At 43.0% G+C, this 18,650-nt stretch overlaps 1 protein-coding gene across 3 annotated transcripts in view; it reads right to left on the bottom strand.

Moving 5' to 3' along the window:
* Positions 1 to 6,880, bottom strand: part of LOC139259871 (death domain-containing protein 1-like) — a 73,778-nt gene extending 66,898 nt beyond the window's left edge. The window contains exons 1-4 of one of the 3 annotated variants that reach the window (XM_070875773.1): positions 5,807 to 6,880; positions 4,123 to 5,118; positions 3,100 to 3,425; positions 2,535 to 2,709 (exon numbers count right to left, since the gene is read on the bottom strand). The gene's annotated coding sequence lies outside the window, so the exon portion shown is untranslated. The remainder of the gene's footprint in view (positions 1 to 2,534; positions 2,710 to 3,099; positions 3,426 to 4,122; positions 5,119 to 5,806) is intronic. The other 2 variants (XM_070875774.1, XM_070875775.1) reach the window with 2 other exon arrangements.
* Between the last annotated feature and the right edge of the window lie 11,770 nt (positions 6,881 to 18,650).

The raw sequence follows: 18,650 nt of genomic DNA, 5'->3' as shown, positions 1-18,650 counted from the left end.
CTCATGTTGAGCAAAACTGTCTGAACTACCTGTAAACATTCCTTTCCCTGCTGGTCACCGACAGCGCATCAGCTACCTCTCTCATCCCTCCCTCATGGTCACTATTCCCTCACTGATGGTCCAGGATATCGTTTCCATTTCTCGTGTCATTGCTGTTACGACACCCGACAGTCCCGCTACCTCATCACTCACCCCACTGACGCCGTCCAGGAATGATCGGGTAAAGTCAATGCTCTCCGCAATCAATGACACCATCTGAACCACATCTGTTAGATCCTGCACCTAATGCGAGCGTGGTCGAGCTCTCCTTCCCCTCCTCCCCACAGGTGCGGCTTGCACCCCCACCCACTGGGACCTGCAACCTGGGACCCTGGGTGTGCCTCGCTGCACCACACCACTGGGACCAGGAACCTCGGAAGGTGGGGCCCTGGGTGTGCCTCGCTGCACCCCACCACTGGGACCTGCAACCTCAGAAGGTGGGGAAACCATGGAATGTCCCATATGCACTCAAACCACTAGTCACGGAAGGGGCTGTCACCGCAATGAGCGGCACCTCCTCCAAAATCAATAAAACAGTGGGGGCTTCATCCAGCACCATCCGCATCCCCTCACCCTCACCCTTATGTTCTTGGTCTGGTTGGTTGGATTCGAAGATGTTCTCTTCTTCAGACTCGTCCACGTCTGAATCTTCTGCATCATGAGGGTTGGCCTCAAGTTCTGTAAAATATAACAGAACAGACAAATAGTTAGCAGCAGAGGAAAGGGCAGGGTGGGTGGCATTAGTAGGCTCACACTTCGCAGACCAGGCAGCAAGCTGATTTGAAGGACCACGATGAATGATAACACATTGCACCAACCGAAGAATAGCTGATGGAGACATCCCTATGAACCGAAGCATGGCTAGCCAATGCAGTATTTAACATTTAGCAAAGCCAGACTGTGGAATTTGCAGGACTTGCCTTCTCCCTCGAGTGTGGGCCCTGCTTGTGCAGTGGTGACTACTTTTTTCCAGGCAGGACCCATCAAAGCAGTGACCCTCTCTTCCAAGGGCGTCAATGGGTGCATATTTGCCAGGCCTCCTCCTGTTCGAGTTCTTTCCCTTTTATTATGTTCCACCTTCCTCTGCAAAGATGAAAACCTAACTTTTTATAAAGAGGGTGTCTTTCTGCTGGGTGGGACATACAGGTGGTCACATTTACAATTGCAATTCCAGTGAATAAATGAAAATATTACTTACACTAACTACTTGGCCAAAGTCCTGTCACTTCTTTTTACACAGGCCTCCAGATCTCGTGGTGGTCACCACTGCGCAGTAATCTTCTGCAACTTGGTTCCAGTGTTTCTTCATTTCTTTAGATGGAACTTGTGTGACCTCTGCTGGTGTCCAGCTCCTACCATCTGTTCTCAATCACAGTAACCAGTGCCTCCACTTCTTCCTGCAAAAAATTCTTGGTCCTTACACCGCATTGCATCTTGTACTGCTGCAGCTCCGATTTTTCCAATGCTCTCACACAGCACTCCTTCTCACACGCACAACTGGCTCTTTAAAAATGGGCGATTGCCAACTCGGAGCTGTACTGCGCATGCACATCGATTGTAACGACGTCAGAAATGTAACTTTTTCCCCCCCGCGCATGCGCAGAAGGTATGGCATCGTTTTTTGGCGCAGACAGCAAGCTCCAACCACCGCCCGCCCCCCCCCTCACCCCGCGGCAACGGGACACGCTGCACGGCGCCAAATTTGAATTATAGATTGGGGAAACTTTGGCAAATTATTTCCAGCGCATTTCTGGCCTAGAAAAATGGGCTTAACTCTGGCAATATGCCAGAAAATGGGCCTGGGCAAAATTGAGCCCTATATCTTACAAATAGTTATTAGAGGTGATATGGTTCTGAATATCTAAGTATTGCTGATAGATGGGAAGGCTAGACCTGTACCAATGTACATATTACATGTATCAGAACAAAATCCACATAAACCAGTCACAAGGCATAATTACAAATCCACTGTAAAGCTTTGGTTACACTATGCAGCTCGTATAAAACCAGTTTTTGCTCACTTGTTGTTGGAATTTTGCACGAATTGCCTTCATTTTCACTATTTATGATGAAAAACCACATCCCCATTCAAAATGATACCAATGACAATATCACTATACTATTGAGGGGGCCATCAAGTTAAAATTGTCATTTAAGAATGAGGAAAGATTAGGAGAAATGTTTTTACACAGACTTTAGAGTATATATTGCTTTCTCACAAGTAGTAGTTGAGGCGGAGGTCATGGCATCTTTTAAGGGAAGAACAGATAAACTTTTGAAACAGAGGAAGATACAGGTCTAAGGGGAGCAAATAATTTTGGACTATTCGAGCAAAGTGCTGAAGCAGACACTATGGGAAGAATGGCCACCCTCTGCTATAAACATGTACGATTATATAGTAAATGGGTTGGAAATACTGAGAGCTTTTCAAACAATTCCATCCACTACTAACAACCAACATAATCAACAGGAGATTTTAAAATTCCAAATCTTACCTCTAAAGTGAAGCTTTCAATGGCTTGTATATTTTTTTGTAAAATTCAAACATATTCTTGGATCAGTGGATGATTTAACAGTACTTGTGCTGTGCATGTGAACTGTCTCCTTTATAAATCTTAGTACAATAGCAATAAACTGCAACTTTTGAATCCTGACTTCTGCAAATAATCCCTGTAAGAGAGTTGGATTTTTCAAAAATGAGCAAATCTAGCTATTTTCAAGCATTCCTATTGATATTATTGAATTTTTACAAGTAACTCAGAAAAGTTATCTAATGTACAAGTAGAATTTTCCAGTTAATATACTATAAATTATAGCCTGGTATCCAGATCACTGTTGGATTTCTCTGAAAAACACATCACAGCACTAAACATTGAAATTGCTGAAAATGGTAAGCAGAGAATCAAATTTTTACTTTTTCTTTTTAAAACATCAACAGGATGCACAGTATAAAGCAACAGAGAAAAGGGTGTGTTAAGTTAAAATCCAGTCTGTGTTCAGATTACATTTAGAAACCATTCAACTTTCAACGTCAGCAGTTAAGACACAGTAGAATTGTACCTCTTGGTCTTTCAAAGTACGGTCAACTGTGAAAGGAAGGATTGCATCCCATTTTATGCCATCCTGACTTGTTTTTGCTATTATTTCTTTGGAACATCCTTTGACATCATACATGTAGGGAATGCATACGTCCACAGCTTCTTTCAGTTCATGGTTATGTGGCTGAAGGTGAATAACATTGCTCAAGAGTTCCTGATTGTCTTGCGTTAAGTTCCAACTGTAGACATTTTCTACCGTGCAACTGATTTCAGTCTGAAGGAGCAATTTATTTGAGGCTCTCACTATGCATCCCAAATTCTTGTATATTTTCAGCATTATAATCAAATCTGGTGGAGGACAAAGATCAGTAATTGATGTTTCTTTGCAAATATATTGCGCTGGATATAATAATTCTGAGCCCTATTTTCAAGTTTGTAGGTATCAAAATACTTTTGTGGTGTTAACGTTGTGTAATTACCATGGAGCTAACTGCACCGATTTTTGGCTCCACCAACACTAAATTAAGGCACTTAATCAGCTGAAACCAGCAACAATCCCGGCTAAACATGTAAATGAACATAAAATAAGGCTTGAATCATATATAATGAACATAGTGGTAATACTGTCACCAGAGTTAATTGGTAAATGAGACTCAATGATAAATAATACAGGAAATTTTGTTTCACCACACAGGAGTTAGAGATGGTAATGGAGGGAACAAGAGAATGGAGTGCTGCTAATTCTGGCATAAGGATGAATTCATCCAACCTCAGAACTAGAAGGAGCATCTGCGAGATGAGATGACAGAGAATAATATCATGGCTCTGAAGTTCCATAGGAGGTCTCGCACCGTAACTCTGGCAGAACTCCAGAGCAACGTTTTCAGCTATTTGTGCTGTTTCCTTGGGGGTTCTCAGACGTTAATAGCATAGGAGGCCATTACAATAAAGCAACTTAATTTTAAAAAAATCAATAAAATGGTTTAAAAAGTCTTGTTTATTAAAATGCAGGATAAAAATAAAACATGCTACATGTTTAACATACCTAATAAATGAGCTCAGGTCTTCACTTTGCTCCCATTTGTAGTAGTCAGTTTCTCTATTAACTGCTGTTTCTTGAGCACTGAGTTCATAAAGGCCTAAAATTTCCTGGTCAACATTTTCTTTTTGCTTATCTGCCTCATCACTTAAGTGGTCAAAAGTCTTATAAACCATAACGGTGTTGGTCAATTTTATATCATCTGTCAGCGATTCTTTATAGTTATCAACTGACCGTGTATCCAACAACGTTTCTTTATTGACAGACAATTCTGAGACATGTGTACTCTCTTTTTCTGGGCTTTTCAAACCTTCATCAGATGTTGTAACATTATGGCCTTTATCTTCTCTATTTTGCTCTGAGAAAACATCTAAATTAAAGTAACCTGTTTCATCGTCAACCGATTCAAGTGAACTTTTTTCAGCAATCCACTTTTCCATTGATGAACTACAAGTTTGTTTTGCAAAAGTTTTGGTATCTGTGGCAATATAAAGATCATCTCTTTCAATATCTGAACACATCTGACTTCCTGCCTTCTCTGATTCTTCAGCATCACTCTGCAAGAAGTTTTAGGAGATTTATGATTTCCTCCCATTTCATTTACATTTAAATCAACTTCCTGTGTGTCTTTACCTGAATTTTTGCTACCTTCACGTACAGCAATAAGCTTCTTTTGGAGGTTTTGTGAAATATACTTATTCTCACAGGAAGCATTATACTGAAATGCTGGAAATTCTGATGCAAATGCTGAACAATCTGTATTCTCTACTTCATACGATTGATTGTAGTTTTCAACTGATGCCTCTTCTATTGTCCCCTCAGTAGAAACAGCTTCCTTCCCAGCATCATCTTCAGTATCACTGAACATCAACCATTTTGCATCTCGACCCTTGTATGTGGATTTTACTGCTCTATCATGTCAGCAAGGTCTTTGCAATCATGTACTATTTTCTGTTCACTTCCAATGGTATTAGATCCTTCCATGTTAACACACCTGCTGCACTAGTATACAGAAGAGTGATTAATATGACAGCAAATGTGAAATGAAAAACAGGTAGTCAATGACCTCTGTGTTAACCTATAGATCAAAATCAATGCTTAATGCTTACTATACAGATATTTTTTGAGGATGTGAATAAGTTAAAGATAATATTATTCCAGTGGCTATTATACAGTCTCTACTTTCAAAAGGAGGTTGATAAAAGTACGTTGTGAATGGTAGAAATGTTAGGATAATCAAATTAAAGATGGGGGAATCAAATTAACTAAATAGGAAAAAAAAATGATAAACTACAAATGTGCTTCTGTGAGTTGAAATGAGGAATGGATCAACCCTTGCTTGATAACAAAAAATTACATCAGAAGGGAAAGATGAAGACATGGGAAAACATGGAGCAATAAAAGACCATCAGCCAATAAAGCTTGCTTCTTGCACAGACCCCATTTACAATCTATTATATCATTGATTCAATCCACCTATTTAGTCCCCAGAGAGAAATTCTAACAATCAATTTAACTCAATAGTGCCGAAAATTCAGAAAGGAGGGCAAATGCTAAAAGGGACTTCGGATTTAAATTGCTTTAAGGAATAGACAAGCTAGGTGGAGAGCAGAGATAGTGTGAAAACAAGAATTCCACTATATGTTATACCAATTTGCCTGAAACGCCATTTTACTTCAGCTATCCTTACCTGAACCAATGCTCCCAGCTCTAGAATTGTGTATACTGCAAAAACAAAAACCTCCATCATAAATCATCCTTTAGTTTTTAAGGCAGAGAATTCTCAAAATATATTAATTGCTCATCATGGGATAAATGTTGTAGCCTTCGGCTAAACTCTTTTGAAGTAGGGGTACCAAAATTGGGCACATGACATCTGATGGTCTCACCGAAGCCATGTAAATTTTAAAAATCACCACCTTTGATTTATTCATTATACCCTTTGCTATGCAGTCTAAAATTGTTTGTTTTGTCTCCTGGAAATACTGATGATGTTAATGACCTTCCACCAATATTCCAAGATCTGTCTCTTGCTCTTACACCTCTAACATATGGAACATTACTTTTTTTTTTGACCTCTGTTTTTGCAAAAGACTGCCCCATTTTAACTGCCCTGTACTATCCAAAGTATTGAAACGTGTGGTCGCATTCCAAATCTGTGCCCACCTTTTGCGCAACTCCACGTTTGAACCTCTCCAATCAGGTTTCCACCCATGTCACAGCACTGAAACAGCCCTAATCAAAGTCATAAATGACATCCTCTAGGACTGTGACCATGGTGCACTATTCCTCCTCACCCTTCTTGACCCGTCTGCAGTGTTTGGCACAGCTGACCACACCATCCTCCTCAAATGTCCAGCTGATTGGGACTGCCCTCACCTGGTTCCTCACTTACTTATCCAGTCATAGCCAGAGAATTACCTGCAATGGCTTTTCTTCCCATCTCCACAGTTACCTCTGGAGTTCCCCAGGATCTATCTTTGACGTCCTCCTAATTCTCATCTACATGCTGCCCCTCAATGACATCATCCAAAGACATGTCAGTTTCCACATGTACCCTGACTATAGCTAGCTCTAGCTCACCATCACCTCTCTTGACTCCTCCCTGCCTTTCTGTTGTCAAGACTGCCTGTTCCTCCAATTAAACACTGGGAAGATCGAAGATTTCAGCCACCCGTTACAAACTCCGCTTCTTAGCAACCAATTCATCACTGGACACTGTTTGAGACTGAACCAGACGGTTCAATATTTCGGCATCCTATTGAACCCAGAGCCGAGCTTCCGAACCCATATTCTTTCCATGTCAAAGACCGCCTACTGCCACCTTCATAATATTGCCTGTCTCCACCCAAGCCCATCTGCTACTGAAACTTTCATCCATGCCCGTTACCTACACACTCAACTATTCTAATGCTCTCCTGGCTAGCCTTCCAGCTTAGACTCCATAAACTTGCGCTCATGCAAAATTCTATTACCTATATCCTAACTCACACCAAGTTCTGTTCACCCATTACTCCTGTGCTCGATGACTTACACTGGCGGTCTAACGCCTCAATATTAAAAATTCTCATTCTCGTGTTCAATTCCCTCCATGACCTCGCCCCTTCCTATGTCTGTAAACTCCTCCAACACTACAACCCTCCGAGAACTCTGCGTTCCTTCAACTCTGGCCTTTTGTGCAACCCCCACTTCCTTCACCCCACCATTGGCATCTGTGTCTTCAGCCACCTAGGCCCCAAGCTCTGGAATTCCCTCCCCAAACATCTTTTTCTCTCAACCTCTCCTTGTTTAAGAGGCTGCTTAAAACTCATCTCTTTGATCAAGAGTTTGGTCACCTGTCCTAATGTCTTATTCTTTGGCTTGGTGTCAATTTCTGTCTGATTACACACCTGTGAAGTGCCATGGTATGTTTTACTATGTTAATGGTACTATATAAATACATTATTGTTTAGCATTTACCTGTATATGCCACTTTTCTGTCCACAAACTCAGCACCTCCAAACCTTCTTACTTTGTGCGCACCAATTTATATCATTTGCCACTGGTCCCACTTGATGCTATCCTTAAATTTCATCATCATCATAGGCAGTCTCTCGAAATTGAGGAAGACTTGCTTCCACTCCAAAAATGAGTTCTTAATCCATGAGGGTCCTGACATTCCAGATCCTGAACTTCATATTGAAGGGTGGAAGATGCCTGTGCGCGAGTTCTTTTAATGTGGGGTGGCTGTTGCACACCAGCTACCACACGGGCTCAGCTAAGCAAGGTCTTGGTCCAGTGGCAAGGGGGTCCAAGACGACTGGAGACCAGGCACTGCTGTATGAGCCTAGTTGCCTACGGCGAGATGTGGGCCGTAAGCTTGGCGCCGAGTAGCGCCCTTCAGTGAGATGCTAGGTGATCCGATGCTTGGCTGGGGGCAGGCATTGGGTCCATTTTGTGGGGTGGAGGTCAAGGTGTTCAGAGTTAGAGACCTTCTGAACTGATCCTAGTCTCCAAATTATTTATAAAAATTATAAACAGCAGCAGTGCCAACTCCAATCACTGTGGTACATCAGAGAGAGAGAGACATAAGCCGCGACTTTGCTGACCTCGGCGAGTCCGTGGCGGATGACGTCGGTGGCGAGTCCTGACCCCACTGTCTGAAATGAATTTCCCTTGATTGGGCTTGCTAAGCCCGCCTAGCAGGTTTCCTAGCCAATTAGAGGAAGCGGGTCTGGTTACATCACCAGCCAGTTTCCTTAAAGGGACCATGGCCAAATTTATTTTGACATTTGTGCTGTCAGTGTTCTACAGCATTGAGGTGCTACAAACACCAACAGTGACTGCACAAAGGCACAGGGCTGCACCAAGGCTCTCTCATGACTTCCTCCATATGCTTATGGAGGGAGTCACAGCTTGCAGGGAGGTCCTCTTCCCTTCCCAGAGGCAGAAGAGGCCTCACGAGGAGATCAACGCAGCCTGGTCGCACATTGCAGAGGAGGGCACAAGCAAGGATATGGTCACGAGGATCTGGGTGCAGTGCCGCAAACGTTTCAATTATCTCAGTAGATCATGAAACGTTAGTACAAAGCCACAATTAACCTCATCCTGCTGTGCCTCTCATCACATTCCCATCACTCTGCCTTCCCTACGCTACTCCTGGACATTCTTACTCACACCAACTTACCTTGGACCTCTACCAAGCCCTCTATCTATATTATCACATCCCCATCCTACTAGCCACCCTCATCTTAGCGCAATGTTCATGTAAAGTTTGTTAATGTGGTGTCAAACATTGAAACCTTTATTTTCAACAGTTTGTGTTCTTTGACGGATTTGTGTGCACCTTTGGAAGTGGCTTAGTGAGTTGCAGTGAATGGTGAGACATAACGGTACCCCCCACCCCCCGCAATGGTGATGAGTGTGAAAGGAATGGCTTGGGCATTGTGGAGATGCTTTATGGTGTTGGTGTGGGGTGGTGCCAATCTGGTGCATCATGTGGCAGCCAGGGTGTACAGCGTCAAGTGAAGCAAATCTGGCTATGATGACGCCATCCCTGGCCTCCCAGGCAGCAATGTGGTCGAGTGCTGAAGCCCTGTGCAGCATCAGGTGATTGATGAGAAGGTTGGCGTTGTTGTTGGTGCTACTGGTGTGCCAGATGCTGCTGATGTTAGGGCTGATCGTGGTGGGATTCTGAGGACCAAGGTCAGAGAGTACATAGGGCACCCATGATGATGGAATATATGGCAGGTGAAGTAGAGATGACAGAAGCTATCTGTCAAATGGTGAGAGAGGTAATGAGATCAGACTGGATGGAGACTTGTGTAATAACTTGCAGCATGGTGAATCTGTTGTGGAAATGTAGTGAGGCACAGTTCATGGCTCAGGGAAGATATCGCTTAATTAGATGTTTATAAAGGTTTCTGATCTGAACCGCAATAACACAGGGTTATTTTAAAATTAATTTTGTTCTTAGTAAAGGCATTTCAGTAAACTAACCTTGAGCTTCTTAAAATTCTCACGAAGCATCTGAATAATTTTCAATGCCCCACAGCATTTTACATTAGCTACAATTCACTCTTTTGCAATAGCATACATGTCTCCTCATTGACCTTTAACAAACTGCATCACTATCGTAACATTTTAGTTACTGCAAAATAGACGAGACAATCTTTGATGACGTGAGCAAGCAAGGGCAAAGAATTAATGGTGTACTCTACTTCGTGACATTATCGGATAATTTTACGAACCAACCAGCAATTTTCTACAAAAAAAATTAGCTCAAGTATATACACTTGTTTGCCACTATTTTCAAAAAGTTTCAACATTATCCCTTTGAAATGAGACCATTCACCTGGAACATGCTGTAATATTACATTTTGCCAAAAAGTAAAAATATCACCATTTTCCTCATTGGTAACATAACGCAGACAATACTCTACATGATGTTTATTTGTTGCCGTAGGATAGTAAACAGTACAATCTTTGAAATGCATTCCAAATGGTAAAACACAACGTTCTTCATTAAGGCTTTAAAATATTAACTATTAATTACGAGTAGTTCATTACTTTCATCTTAATAACCACAAAACCTACCAGTTATGTGAATATTTAGCTTTAGAGAAGATCTGTTGGGAGGTGACTTTCCCATCAGGCTCTACTACTGTATTAAGGTCGAGTCAAAAATTCACAGTAAGTCATAGGCTCCACTATCCCAACGTTTATCAGATAAGAAATCTGACACAATGTAGAAACCTTCAGTAAATATTCATGGATCAGCATCTTGTTTAAAAATAAATAGGGGACACGGAATAGAATCTATTCCATGAAGATGGCCTGCTAACTTATAAGTGACAAAGCCATGGTTGGCTTATTAAGCTCTTGCAAGTGGAATTTATTCTACATTCCAAAATGTTGAATTAACTTTGTTTCACTGGGTCTATTACTAGCAATAAACTGTAATAACCTTCAACGGGCCTTGTGGACTGTCTCTCTAATGGCGAGCAACTGCCACTATAAAATTCAGAGTACAGGTAAATGAGGTATTCTTTGGCATCACCTAGCAGCAGGCTCAAGTGAGGCAGAGGCTTAAGGGAAGAGCATCTATTTCTTATAAAATGGGAGAAATTATTCAAGTGGGAGAAAATAAACTACAAAACTGGGTTGGGTTGGGTTGGGGGGGCGGAGGGGAAGGAGGAAAATGCAAGAATTGTGGAAAGAATGCCGCCCCATCCAATATTATCCACCTCTTCTATATCCATTAATACTTTCGTTTATTTTTCCAGTGTAATTTTCTTTAAAAACGTAGAAAGCTCTACACTTGGAATCGCAAAATGCCATTTTTCCCATCAAGTCTCTGCTGGCACGCTGAACGACCTATCCTATTAGTCCCTTTTTACCCTCGACATTATTTTTCTTCAATTATTTATTCACTTCATTATTAAAAACTACAATGGTTACTGCTTCCACGACTGTTTCTAGTAGGGCTCACAACTGCCAGTCACTCTTTTCTTGCCTGAAAATGGACAGCCCCCATTTGAAAATTGGGGGAAATGGGGTCACCTCAGCTGTCCCATTGGCATCCAAGGCCCGCCTGATGAAATGTAAATGGGGGAGCAGCACGGTGGCCTGATTCGAGTGGGAGGCTGCTTACATATGCAAATCGAGCTCCTATGTCGGCTATAAGATCACTTTGCAATTTTCGGGGGCCGGGGGGGGGGAGGGGTGAGAGACAACTGGAGTAGGAGTGCTCCTCCTTGTTCCACAAAAAAAGCTTGCTTGCTGTCACAGTGTTCAACTCCCTGCGACATAACCTTCCTCCCTCAGGCTCAATCTGCCACTTGGCTCAGTGTGGAAGTGAGACAATTTCCCGCTGTCTCGCAAACAGTGAGCTGATGCCTACAGCTGGCTAACTAGATTCAATCCAGGCCAGAACTATCTTCAGTTTCAGGATGTCAGCCGCCAGCTTCAGGTGGACGATGTGGCTGCTCATTTGTGGCTAGCTTGTTCTTGTTTTTTCGTGTAATATATTTGTTATATCTGCAGACTATAGATATACTCTGTGTAGTCACTGTATAGTTGCATAAGATGGAAACTTGTTACCTGATGTACTATCAATAAGGTTTACACTGTGTATAAACTATGCTGGCACCACTGGAGGGTGCAACTGGTGGAGACCGGGGTTTCCTGCCCCTGTGGCAGAGGTTGTCCACCAGAGGGCACTGCAGTGGAAGACCAGAGGGTCACCTGCATAGGTGTGCAGGGCCCAGTATAAAAGGCTGCCCACCATGATTATTCATAACTCCAGAGTGAGGCACAAAGGACCAAGGTCACTACAGTTTGAGTACAACACATTGCATCGTGGAGTCATTCATTAGTACATTACAGGCATAACAACTGGCGACGAGAATACAGACTTTCATGCGATTATGGTTACCTTTGGCACACTAAAAGACTTCGCAGAGGGTGATGATTGGGATGCTTTCATAGAAAGGCTCGAGCAATATTTTGTGGCAAACGGCCTGGCAGGGGAGACGGACACATTGGCGGAGAAGCGCAAGGCTATACTGCTGACCTGTTGTAGGCCTGAGGTCTACCGCCTCTTCGGGGACTTGCTGGCACCCACGAAGGCCAAGGATAAGACATACGATGAGCTGACTGAACTAATTTGTGATACTCGGAAGGTGATAGATGGGGAAGATCCAGTGGAAATGAGAAGACCTCTTCACTCCAGCAGTCGATGTCCCCCGCGCTCAGAGGCAGAGCAAAACCTCACCTTCGCTTGGGCTAGGCACCAGAGAACAGACCAGCGCAGCACCTGAGGCACAGACCGTCCATCACGACAGCGTGGCAGAATCGCAGGAGAGAAGGATCAAGGCAGTCGACTTCGAGGACAAAGGCAAGATGGCGTCCCTGCTGCAGCGACGTGCAGCGTGGCTTTGAAAAAAAGATGGCCGCGGCCATATCACGAGGTGCAACGCTGAGGGACCAACACGTGGTCTCTAACAAAGGATTTGATTGGGGTAAAGCCAGCAAGGTTCTCTTAAAGGAGACCTGCAACCAACTGAACTTAGAGACATTATATGCATGGCAATCAATGTAACGAACCGATTAAGATTGTGAACAAAATGTTGTTGTGAGATGTCGGGAATAGAGTGTCCCCAAAAATAACAAGCGAACGAATTCAGGAGGGTAAAGGCGCTGATCCTGATGCCCTGCCCCAGGTGTCCCCACAAGTTATAGGCCAGTGACCTCAGGAGGGTGAAGGCACTGATCCAGATACCCTGCCCCAGGTCTATCCCACGCTGCAGGCCACGGACCTGGAAACGTAAACGGCACCAACACACGCAGTCGACCGCTGTTGCCCAACCACCCACGTGGAGACGGCGCAGCCCCCAGACCCAGTCACTACCTCGGCCATGTCCGGGGGCAAAAGGTCTGAACCAACGAGTTCCCCAAACGGGACCTGGAACAGCCAGGTTCCCAACACTGTTAGGGAGCAGGCAGAAGATTCTGCAGCCCTTAAAGGACAGGGAGGCCACACACATCTGTGGCTCTGCCCACCACTAGGTAACAGCAAAGGCTCCAGAGTCCTGGCAAGGTGAGTGAAACAAGCCCACCCCGCTAGCAGGGGGCGCAATGCCACTATCAGATGACTAGGACCCCGTCCGGTTGCTCTGGAACCTGCATCCTCGCATACCTGTACTGCTACCCTAGTACTTACCCATGACTGAACCATGAATGCAATCTACCCAATCCTGGCACACGACTGCAAAACGTAACGAATGTAAGCACTGAACCAAGGCATCACGATATAAACTGTAACTTCCTTTCTTTGTACTGGCACTGTGTCTGATCCTGTATGTTAATGTAACGGGCCAGCTGCATGATCTCGCTTTGCGGGGGGGGGGGGGGGGGGAAAGAGGGAAGAAATGGATGTATGTAGCCATGGACACACACATGGATCACACCCAGAACCCACCGAAACCTCCACTGCATCACCGAACCATCAAAACTGGTAACCACTACCCAACGTTGTGGTAAAAGGACTTGGGGGTTAACAGGGAGAGAGCCAAGCCAAAGCACAGCTAAGGTGCAAGGGCTATTGGCACTTAAGTCTGGGGAGTGCTAAGGCAGAGCACATAGTGCAAAGCTAATCGGCACAAAGGACTTGGGGGAAGAGTGATGTTATATATGCAGATGATAGATATACTCTGTGTAGTCACTGTCTAGTTGCAAAAAATGGAGACTTGTTACCTGATGTATTTTCAATAAGATTTACACTGTGTATATACTATGCTGGCACCACTAGAGGGTGCAACTGGTGGAGACTGGGGCTTCCTGCCCCTGTGGCAGAGGCTGTCCACCAGAGGGCACTACAGTGGGAGACCTGAGGGTCACCTGCATAGGTGTGCAGGGCCCAGTATAAAAGGCTGTCCACCATGCTTGTGCCTCACTCTGGAGTTACAAATAAAGGACCAAGGTCACTACAGTTTGAGTGCAATACATTGCCCTGTGGTGTCATTCATAAGTACATTACAGACATAACAATATTTCTCCTGAACTCACTTTAAATACTGCCCACTGTTGTTCCGCTTTATTTGTCAATATTCTTCTCCAATTTATCTTCTTTAGCTCCTTCCTCATAGTTGGCTTTTTCCAATCTATTAGTTTGATCTTGTCTATCCCTCTCTCAATCATTATCTTAAACCTTATTATATTGTGACCACTAACCTCTAGAGGTCCCCCTCTGTTTATTTCTCTTATATGTTCTGGTTTATTTCCCATCATAGGTCTAGCAGTGCTTCCTCCATTGTTGGGCTTCTTGCATATTGGGTCATAAAGGAGTCTTGTACACACTGTATAAACTCCATCCCCTTCTGCCCTTTGAAATCCCTCTACCTGCCATTTTATTTGTGGGTAGTTTAAATCTCCAATGACTACAAATGGTTTTATTTTTTTATTTCTCATTTCATATACTGTACAGGGTATTTGTCTTCATATTTCTCCTTCCATTATTTGGTGGTCTGCAGTATATCCCCTTAGTGTGATTGATTGCTTTCCATCCTTTATCTCAATCAATATGGATTCTGTTTCTAACTTTGTTAGTTATGCCCTTTATTGCAACTGCCATTATGTTGTTTCTGATCAACACAATTACCCACCACCCTTTCTTCCTTCCCTAACATTTCTAAATAAATTGCAGCTTGCAATATTTAACTGCCAATTCTGTGTTTTGTTGTTGGTGCTCTGAACATTGCTATACAGGCAATTTAATATGCTCTTATTCTTCATTAATCCAGCTTTAGTTTTGTCACACACTTTATTATTACTTCCTATAACCTTTTCTGTTATGTGTATGTGCTCCAATTATCTCCCTGTACTCTGACCCTTATTCACATTTCTTCTTTAGATTATATTCACATCAATTCTCTTCTCCCCTCCCCCATCCCACTAATTTAAAGTCTTAAAATAAGTGGATGAATGTGGGCGTTACAATAACACCAATCAAGAAATCTAGAATACGTCTTCACTGCTATCATAGCCTCCAGATTTTAGTAAATAGCTACTCGCTTACTAAGTCTTCTTTGCATCCATGAAGTGGTACCCCAGTTGTCTTGTTTCTATAAATCAGAAATAATCCCACAATTCCTTTGTCAAGATTGCAATGTCGAATGGTATAAAAATTTTGCAGTGATTGATGTCACAGCATTCATATATTCAAAATACTTCCAGTTCCTGATTTTTCACAATCATATTGACCACAGAATTTTAATTTTCATCTAAATATTGCCCTTTTGCTTCTTAGCAAGATGAATTTCATCCCATTAATTTATGAATCCAGCAAGTTACTGTGATTATTTTATTATATAGTCCTTCACAATAACAAAGGTCACTCAGCAAGACTGTTTTCATGTATATTACAATTCACTTGTACTTAAATGTTACAATTTAATTTTGAATTAGCTACAAAATACTGGAAGTATAGCATTTTCCGATACCGATAAATTACATTAAAATCATTAAATTAATTCCTCAACTTCAGCAATCATCACTGTTCTAATTTATTACTAGAGAATTTGAGTCATCCATGCTACTAAGTAACTTTTCTAGTAGATTTCCTTATTTATTCTAAATTAGTTCAGTAAATTGGTGTGGCGATTTACAAGTTACCAGGAACAAAATGTACTACTTGGACTCCAGTTTCAAACAAAAGATTACCTGTTGTAAATACCATCATACTTGGAACTTTAACTTTCACACACAAATTGAAATGGCCATCATCCCACAGGACAATCATTGGACACTAGCAACTTTTAACAACTTGTGCCCTAGGAGATCAAGTGATCTTTGCCACTATACTGCAAGTAAGATTTTGTCTTCAGAGCCTTATCGCAGTTCTTTGCTCAGTCATTATTTATTAAATGCATTGATACATAGTAGGTTAAAAACAGCTTCAAGAAATACCAGGCTACAAAGAAATGACAGAAAGCCAAAAGGGAATTTTGTACATAGAAGCTAACCTTTCAAGGAATGAAGAATTCTGTACATCGGTATATAATTTAAAATTCTTTATTCGTTCAACCTCCATATATAACCACACAGCCTCCCCCATCATCTCCAATATCCACACACCTGACAAAACCACCAGAAACCTCTGAAATAGTTGGATGTACCACATACCATCCCTCCCAAAAACAGAATCCACAATTTGTAAGGGTACACACCTATTTTTCTTGGAACAAGGCACAGGAAGAGGCCACAAACAAACTGTTTTAAAGTAAAATACTTTTGGACTCCTGGGAGGGAAAATGGTGCCAGCCTAAGGCAAGTGGTGACCCATTAAAAACAATCTGTGGTCAAGGACTAAAAGTTGGTTATGCATACAGACAAAGAGATTGACACTATCTATTAGAAGAGTCCCAGAGTTGATTGGCTGCAGAGGGTAAAACAGTTCACCCTAAAGACTACAAGTCTGCAAGAAACCAGGACTCCAAAGGATCCTACAAAATGCACATTTTTGGATAACAGGGCATTAAGGATAAGGAGTTATCTTTTGCACTGTCGACTCCATGTGCAAATTAATAGCCAAACTCATCACCACAGCCAGTTAAACAAACCATAATATCGATCAAGATGCATTAATTGGACCCCGGCCCAGCGGGAAACTTAGTCATACTGTGGATATAAATATACGAACACAGAAACACAGAAGCAGGAGGAAGAACAACGAAGAAGGACAAAGAGAGAGACAGAAGAACAAGGACGGGAACAACACTGCAGAGAACGGATAGAAGAACCACCAACCGATCAGGGAATCAATGACCACGAACCTACAATAGCTACAGCCAGGGCTGGTGATTGTATGTCTTAAGTCAATTTCTCTCAGGAGTCCAGTCCTGCAGTTTTAGTCATTTTTTGATGCGTAATAAAACTGGGTTAAGTCTAAATTTTGTGCCACGTGTTGTCCTTTCCCACTAGAAGTTCCAAGGTCTAAGAATCAGAGTAGAGTGAAAAACAAACACCCGACAAATTGCAGCCGAGGAGCATATTCCGAGGGGTGGTGGAGCTGACATGGCATCAAGTTGCTTCTTTCTGATGCCCTGCTGAAAGGGTAGCTGTTTCTTGGCTGGGGAGGGAGAAGAAAGGGGCTGATCGACCATTGATCCTGATTACCCAGTCCCCTTTGAGATGTCTCTGAAGTAGCCTGCACACTTTGCTGTTGATGATTTAAACATTTGGCCCTATCCCCAAAATGGTAACTTTCATCAATCTTTTTAAAAAAACACAAGCAAAAAAACTTGGGGCTAGACTTTCCACTTAGCTGGCTATTGCCCAAAAAATGGGCGATGTTCCAGCCTTAGCGATGTTTCAGCTTTCAGGATCGCTGGAAGAGCACCCATTTTTCTGATCGCTACTTTCAGCTTTTTTGGGGGGGCGATAGCTCAGCGATGTGAAATAGGCCTCAGCGATGTGGAAGGCAAGGCATCCCTAGCAACGGCCTTTCTGCACGTGTTTTTTTGTGCAAAGGTTACCCGCGATTCGGGAGGTCAGGGTTCATCTCGGCCTGTGCAGGGAGAGGAGAGAGGGAGGGAGGGGGAGATCGCCGATGTGGTCTCGTCAGCGTCCCACGAGGTGAGGGGGTCGGACCAGTGCCGCAAGCGCTGGAACAGCCTGGTTGCTTCGGCAAGAGTAAGTATTAAATAGATTTTAAATTGTAATGATCCACATAATATGCAAATCTGCCAGATTTAAATTAAGCTGGTTATTCTTGCATATATTCCCTGCTAAGATCTGGACAGGTCTCGGAACCGGCACCCTTTTTAAGTCTCCTTTTGGGTTACATTGGTGGATGGGGCATGACTGAGAAATGAGGGGTCCGGTCACCTTTACCCAGACTGTCAGTCTCTCATTTACACAGTGAGCTAGCCTGGATTGGGGAAGAGCTGCCCTGGCTCACTGTCTGCCCTGGGACACTTTTGGATATTAGCTCCTGTCATTGCCGAGCTCACCAGCGGTCCTGATTCTCCCCCGGGGGCCCTCATGGAGATTATAGTCAAGATGGCTGGTGTCAAGCATTAGATCCTAAACACAATCTTATGAAATATTTTATCTGAATGTAGATGTTATAACCATGCATCAATTGTGGATACAAACCGTATTAGCACATAACGTTGGAACCTGTTGTCTTTCCACGATAGTACCTACTCAATTAGCTTATGCTATGCTCTTGTCACGTTTGCAGAGGAAGATATCCAAGAATCGATCTGTGAGCAGAGGCGCACCGAAGGAGGCCCTGATCAACTGTAGCTGCCTAGCAACCTTGAGGAGCTTGCAGCAGCACTTGTGCGCACCCTGTCGCTCGGCCACAACCCGTGGTGGTGCAGCTCCCTCCCTTGCGTCACATGAGTAATGTATAAAGCAATGTTAATTCAAAGTAATGTAACGGCATTTCATTATAATATACAAATGATGTCATGTTACACATGCAGCTTCTGTACTACTCTCAGGTTAACAACATAAGAACATGAGAAATAGGAGCAGGAGCAGGCCAT

This window comes from Pristiophorus japonicus, chromosome 3 (genome assembly GCF_044704955.1).
Source record: "Pristiophorus japonicus isolate sPriJap1 chromosome 3, sPriJap1.hap1, whole genome shotgun sequence".
NCBI classification, from domain to species: Eukaryota; Metazoa; Chordata; class Chondrichthyes; family Pristiophoridae; genus Pristiophorus; species Pristiophorus japonicus.
The sequence above is the reverse complement of the archived record's forward strand: the minus strand, read 5'-3'. Positions and strand labels throughout refer to the sequence as shown.